Source organism: Saccostrea echinata, unplaced genomic scaffold, assembly GCF_033153115.1.
Source record: "Saccostrea echinata isolate AGI-Se365-2 ecotype Australia unplaced genomic scaffold, CSIRO_AGI_Sech_v1 ptg000034l, whole genome shotgun sequence".
Taxonomy (NCBI): Eukaryota; Metazoa; Mollusca; class Bivalvia; order Ostreida; family Ostreidae; genus Saccostrea; species Saccostrea echinata.
In genome coordinates this window covers 2,830,043-2,837,175 of record NW_026889783.1, presented here as the reverse complement: position 1 = coordinate 2,837,175, position 7,133 = coordinate 2,830,043, and the positions used below count along the sequence as shown (strand labels likewise).

At 34.9% G+C, this 7,133-nt stretch overlaps 2 pseudogenes; one reads left to right on the top strand and one right to left on the bottom strand.

Annotated features, from left to right (window-relative positions):
* Positions 1 to 1,190: 1,190 nt before the first annotated feature.
* LOC133199686 (uncharacterized) lies at positions 1,191 to 3,398 on the bottom strand (annotated as a pseudogene).
* Positions 3,397 to 5,267, top strand: LOC133199685 (uncharacterized; annotated as a pseudogene).
* The last annotated feature ends 1,866 nt before the right edge of the window (positions 5,268 to 7,133 follow it).

Sequence of the window (7,133 nt, the reverse complement as noted above, 5' to 3'; positions counted from 1 at the left end):
TTGGAAAATAAATAACTTGCAATGCAGTGACGATTATTACGAAAACGAAATATTATTTGTAAATTCCGCTAAGAATCACCAATGTCTAAAAAATTTTGAAAATCTTTTTATAGTAAAGCCAATGCAAGAATTTCATGACAATCTGTCAAGGGAATGTGTTCATCGTTGGCCAATGCAGGCATTGCACGAATATCTAAAGGGCCAATGCAGGCATTGAGACTCTCTTTCACTCAATTGGCAATGCAGCCATTGCCTGACTCGTATGACTATCTCAAAATCCAATGCAGGCATTGGGCGACTCTCATGAGAGCCAATGCAGGCATTGAGAGACCCTCTCAAGGCCCAATGCAGGCATTGGGCGACTCTCTCATAAGAGCCAATGCAGGCATTAGGTGACTTCTCAAGGTCCAATGCAGACATTGGAAGAGTCCCTCAAGGTCCAATGCAGGCATTGGAAGAGTCCCTCAAGGTCCAATGCAGGCATTGGGCAACTCTCTCATAAGAGCCAATGCAGGCATTAGTCGACTTCTCAAGGTCCAATGCAGGCATTAGGCAACTCTCATAAGAGCCAATGCAGGCATTGAGAGACTCTCTCAAGGTCCAATGCAGGCATTGGGCGACTCTCTCATAAGAGCCAATGCAGGCATTAGGTGACTTCTCAAGGTCCAATGCCGGCATTGACTGACTAAGTAGTCGGCTAATGCCTGCATTGACTGACTGTGTAGTAAGCCAATGCCGGCATTGGACGACCTAATATGCAGGCATTGGACAACCTAATATGTAGAGCCAATAAAGGCATGAGACAGCCCAATATATAGAGCCAATGTAGGCTGTGGATGGCCTTATTTGTAGAGTCAATGTAGGCACTGGATGACCTTATTTGTAGAGTCAATGCAGGTACAGGATGATCTAATATGTAGAGCCAATGCAGGCATTGGAGGGTCCTTATTAAATTAATATTACTTTTCTGTAGTATATTTCTCTTCTAATTGGATTAGGATCCCTCTATTTTTGTCTTACATTTCACTTTTTATTGAAATTTAGCTGTGCCAGATAAATAATTGTAAAGAACTTATTTCCTGGACAGTTTAACTTCTTTGTTCCATGTTGGAAGAAGTTCTTCTATCAGGTAGAAACACAAGAAGCTGAAACAAATTTTAACATTTCTAACATATTAGAAATGTTTTTTTTTAATATAATAATTTATTACAGGATCGGACCATTTCATTTCTCGCATCAATCCCAACAACATTCAGGCCTTTTTCCTTCCTGCCTGCAGTGCTTCTCCTGAAAAATGATATTTTGCTCAATAAATAAAACTTCATAATGTCTAGTTTATATACAATTCATAATATCTGGTATATACATAATTCCATTCCTTCAATAAATGTCTTATTTTTTCTTTACCTTTTCCACAGTGGAAAACTACCAGATTGCCATTTCTCGTAATCAAGTGGGCCAAAATTTTCTCAAAGAACAAGGGCTTTGATATTGCTTCAACTAAGGCAGGTAGCCCCTTCATGCCAGCCTTATTTGAAAGTAGGCATACAAAAGGCTAGGTGAAGTTAGCTGAAATAAATTTGTAAAATACCTATTCAGTTACTGTAATACAGTTAAACATAAATAAAGAAAACATACTTATTGCAGTATTGATTTATTCTTATACCAAAGTTATGTTATTCCATTTTTTTAATAAAACATATTATAAACTTATCAGATATAATATAAATTGTATAGAATTTCCAGTGGTTTGTGGATGGATATGAAGCAGTGTTTTTACCAACGCCACCCCCCCCCCCACCACCACCACCAAAGCATCTCAATAAGGTGATAGAAAGAACTCAATGAGTTGCATGAAAATCATATTCCAGAACAAATTAAAAGGAGATTCTTTTTGTCCCATGTTTTTGATATAAGTATCATATGATTTACACTGGTCTTTTTTATAATTCTTCTGTATTTGACTTAATCAACTTTACGCAAAAACAATTGGAACTTCACAACTGCATGTTTATATGAAAACAATATCATGAGACTGATAAATAAATACATGAATAATTAGACAATTTCAAAATAAACACTTATAAAACATGTATCAGTACTCGCTCTTCTTGTTATAAAATACAACAACTGTTGAACTCTTATTAGGGTACATCAATTCTAATCCTTTCTTTGTATCACTGACACTATTCCATGACGTTGTTAATATAAAGGTGTGATTTTCATGCAGCAAAGGAAGGTCCATACATATCCTTAGGAGGGGTTGTCAGTCAGGCTTTAATTATTAAACATAAAACAAAAATGTAAAACTGCATGGCTTAAATGCAATAAAATAAATCCTCTTGATATGCATGTTGAAAACTATTAAAAATATCTACATTACAACTTAGAATATAAATAATAATAAAAATAATAATAGAACAATCATTTGAAGTTTGGATAATTTATACTCAAACTAGTTTATTTGATTACATATGCTTATACATGTATTTGTATTCAACATGTTCAATAGCACTTTCAAATTGTATTTTTGATAAACATTTTTACATACTATATGCATGTCTGAATTAGAACAGAAACCTAAAGTCAATAGGAAAAAACATGACTTACTGTTTCTTCATTAAAAATGGAAATATCTACAGGCGTCTCCAGTTTCCCCGCCTGAAGGAAAGCCAAGGGATCCTCTTGAAATACAAGGGGCTTTGTTTTGTAGTTCTGGTCTTGAAGCTTGTGTTCAACAAAGCTACGCAGTCTATCCCCAGGAACTCCTCTTTTAACATCTCTGAAAATGGTTAAGGTATTATAGAACTGCCATGATAAGTATAGTTAAGTGGATTTAGTGTTTATTATTTTATAAACCCCAAAAATACCCTATAAACTGGCTGAGTTCAGTTTGATATGGATTTTTGCCCGCCGGTCTGATACGTGATATGGATTTTCAGACCGGTCCTTGATACGGTGTATTGTGACGTCCTCCGTATCACACAGTGCAGATTCGGTGTATTTACTACTAAGTATATGATAAATATACATTATTATAACAGTAAATTGATCCGAAGAGTCGTATCACGTCGAGTTGAAAGGCGCGGATCATCAGATCAAACGAGACGCGCCTGTCAACGAGAGGTGATACGGCTCTTCGGATCAAGTTACTGTTATAATGATAAATTTATTATATATCCCCCTTACAACTAGCAAAATATAGTTTTAAAAAACTTTTGAGATCAATTTTTATAAGATTTTTCCATTAAACAAAGCATTTTGTCAAGGAACTTTTTGATGCGCATGAAAAATAACGTCATGTTTCTGTGTACTACGTCATCAATTTCAGAGAGGGGTGATATGGATTCAGAAAACCGCAGTGTGGTGATCCGGAAAGTCGGATCACACCGTCGCATGATTGTACGAAATCTACAGGAAAATTGAGTGATACACACTTGAATATATAATAAATATATATATTATCTTGTACAGTTTATAACAAGTTGTTTCCCTTCTTTTCAGATTTGATTAATACTTCTCAGAAATTGAGTTTCATCAAGGAAGGGAAATTTGTCAAGGTTGTCTGGGATTTCAAAGAGTGGGTGTTAAATCATCTTGTCAGCAATCATGGTCTAGGAGATCAGTTTGAATTTAGAATCCATACCCTTGACAAAGGTACAGGAATATGCACAGAATGATAAAACAACAAAAAAACTGCTTTGATTTGTTATACACTATGATTTTTGTGATTACAATTTATAATAATATTTTATGTTACATGTACTTTTCTTTAACAAAAAAGAAAAAAAAAACTTGTTAATCAATGATTGTTACTGCAGAAAGCAGGACACCCATATTCCACTATAGAAGGGGTGAAGGGGAGAGATGGCTGCCAGACATTGAAGATGAAAACACCTATGAACATCAACAGGACAAGTGTGGGATTCAAATTTTTAAGGTTATTGCATTAGTAATTTAAGCCGATAATGTTCTCTGAATAAAATGTTTTAGTGGACTAATCAGTAAAACTCTTACTGAAGGGAATGAAGGACTGGTCACATGACTGTTTAACTACATCATCTCTGATAATAATGATAATATAAGTGCAAGACCCAATTTAAACCATCAGTACTTGTGTATTTTTTTTTTGACAATTTGAATTTTAACTTTCTTGTAAATTTTAACAAATTACGGATTACTAGTAGATTGATCCCTTCTTCCATTTTCTGACACTTTGCATCCAACATGTCGGTGATATCGTACACAATCTCTTAGTATAGGAAGATCATACTCGGTAATTACATTGGAAGGAACAATTATCCTTTGATTATACCTACCTATATATTTAAATAAAATGCAAGTTACTTCAAATATAGTACATGTAACTGGTGTTTTTCACTAGCATTGTAATTGTATATTATTTCTAAATGTAGGACATGGGTTTTTTGAAAACAAACCCTAAATGCGTGGTGCCTACAGAGAAAAGCATGTACCTAAGCAGAATAGTTCAGGAAACCTGCCCAAAGTTGTAAGAGTCTGAACTTCTCAAACCTGATGAGAAGCAATGGTGGGAAGAGTTCTCATCAACAGTGAGAGAAAGCTATCTTACACCACCAACCAATGTAAATAAAGTTTCCAGTCAATATCCTAAAATATTCAATGTGTGATATATGGAAAGATAACTCTTGTAGATAGATGCATTTTTTTCCAAGCAGAGAAAAAAATGGGATATTTTGATTTAAAAAGCAACGCTTCATTATCTTTTGTAATATGAAACATATAGGTATGTCAGTAAATATTATTTTCATATATACCTCAAATTTTACTTTTATGTTGAGATAAAAAAATATTAAATTTTTTGATTCAATGACTCAAAATTTCTTCATATCATGATTAGACATAATATTTATTTCTGAATAAGTTAGCATCACTTCATACTTCAGACTATATTCCATTTAAATCTAATGCTATGGTTGTTGATGAAAATCAGTGTTGGGAATTTGAGAGAAAAATAGGTGAAATTTAGAGCATAGGTCTCAGAAAATGGATTGTGATGAAAATCCTCCTAGATGTTTATAAGATTTTAACTATTATTCAATGTTTGAATATTTTTATAGATAAATTTTCCCTTGGAAAACTTGATAAGGAGAGAATTGAGTGAATCTCCCACCTCCATTCACCCAGTAGAGAGAACCCTCCAAGAGCTGGATGATAGGACAAAGAGAAAGTCATTAGTATGAATAATAATTATAATAATGAACCATTTAAATTATGAGATTTTATAGAACACTTTTTTGTGCATAACACATACATTAAATATACAAAATTTAAGATATTTCATGGAACATGGATTTGTGCATAAAACATACATTAAATACTCAAAAATTATATTTCTGATACAATAAAATTGTTTAAATTAAAGTTTGGTACCTGACACCAAACTTGATTAAAAGCATATCTTTTTAATTTCAGGTATACACTGGCGGGTACTTGCAACAAAAAAGGAGGAAAACAGCTGGCTGAATTACATGAATAAATATGTTTTAACTATTTAACTGTAAAAAAAAATTAATATTTTTGCACAAAAGGTTATTATAAGATATTGCCACCTAGTAATATGAAATGTGAAAATAACATGTAATTGCCTCTAATAAGAATTTTCAAAAAACCTCTGTTTGAGAAATATCTTAAGTCAGTCAAAGACTACACTAATTTACACTAGTCTAACTGAAATGAATTATCAATGCCAGCATTGAAAGACACTGAAGTCGGCTAATGCCTGCTTTGAGAGACACTGAAGTCTACCAATGCCTGCTTTGAGAACTCGTAAAGCATTGAGAGACACTGAAGTCAGCCAATGCCTGCATTGAGATTTCATGTAGTCAGCCAATGCCTGCATTGAGAGACAGTGAAGTTGGCCAATGCCTGCATTGAGAGACACTGAAGTTGGCCAATGCCTGCATTGAGAGACACTGAAGTCGGCCAATGCCTGCATTGAGATTTCATGAAGTTGGCCAATGCCTGCATTGAGATTTCATGAAGTCGGCCAATGCCTGCATTGAGAACTCATGAAGGTCGGCCAATGCTTGCATTGAGAACTCATGGAGTCGGCCAATGCCTGCATTGAGAACTCATGAAGTCGGCCAATGCCTGCATTGAGAGACACTGAAGTTGGCCAATGCCTGCTTTGAGAGACACTGAAGTCGGCCAATGCCTGCATTGAGATTTCATGAAGTTGGCCAATGCCTGCATTGAGAGACACTGAAGTCGGCCAATGCCTGCATTGAGAGACACTGAAGTTGGCCAATGCCTGCATTGAGAGACACTGAAGTCGGCCAATGCCTGCATTGAGAGACACTGAAGTTGGCCAATGCCTGCATTGAGAGACACTGAAGTCGGCCAATGCCTGCATTGAGATTTCATGAAGTTGGCCAATGCCTGCATTGAGAACTCATGAAGTCGGCCAATGCCTGCATTGAGAGACACTGAAGTTGGCCAATGCCTGCAATGAGAGACACTGAAGTCGGCCAATGCCTGACTTCATTGATAAATCATAAAGTCAGATAATGCCAGTATTGAGAGACTTAATTGTTGACCAAAGCTTTGCATTCATTCTCCAAAATCAATAATTCTCTGCATTGAGGAATGTTGAGAAGTAAAGTGTGTATTGCCTGCATCCACATACAGATTTACTAATTTATATGGCATTGCAACAATGCTGATCTTGATAGTGAAAAATGCAAAAATGTTTTCAATAGAAACACCCCAAAGTGGAAATTAATTTCTTTTCTCTTACCATTTTAGCCACATTTTCCACAAATTATAATTGTGGATTTTTATCATTTCAATTTTGTGCCATATGACACTTTTTTCAAACTTGAAGAATGAACCTTTTATATTTAACCACTGAAAAGATGATTTTTGAATAAAAAAATAGTTTAGACAAATAAAAAATTAGTTGAGACTCCATTTTATGCAATACTCTCAGAATGCTTGTTTATTTTCAAAGCGTTAAGATTTGCAAACATATCGAGTTGCGGTTGGGTTATAACTACTCAGATGCCATTTGGTTTTTATAAGAAAGTATGTCACACTCTTAAAGCAAAACCTCTTTTGAACTTTAATAGCTCCCGTAAATTGGTTAAAACACC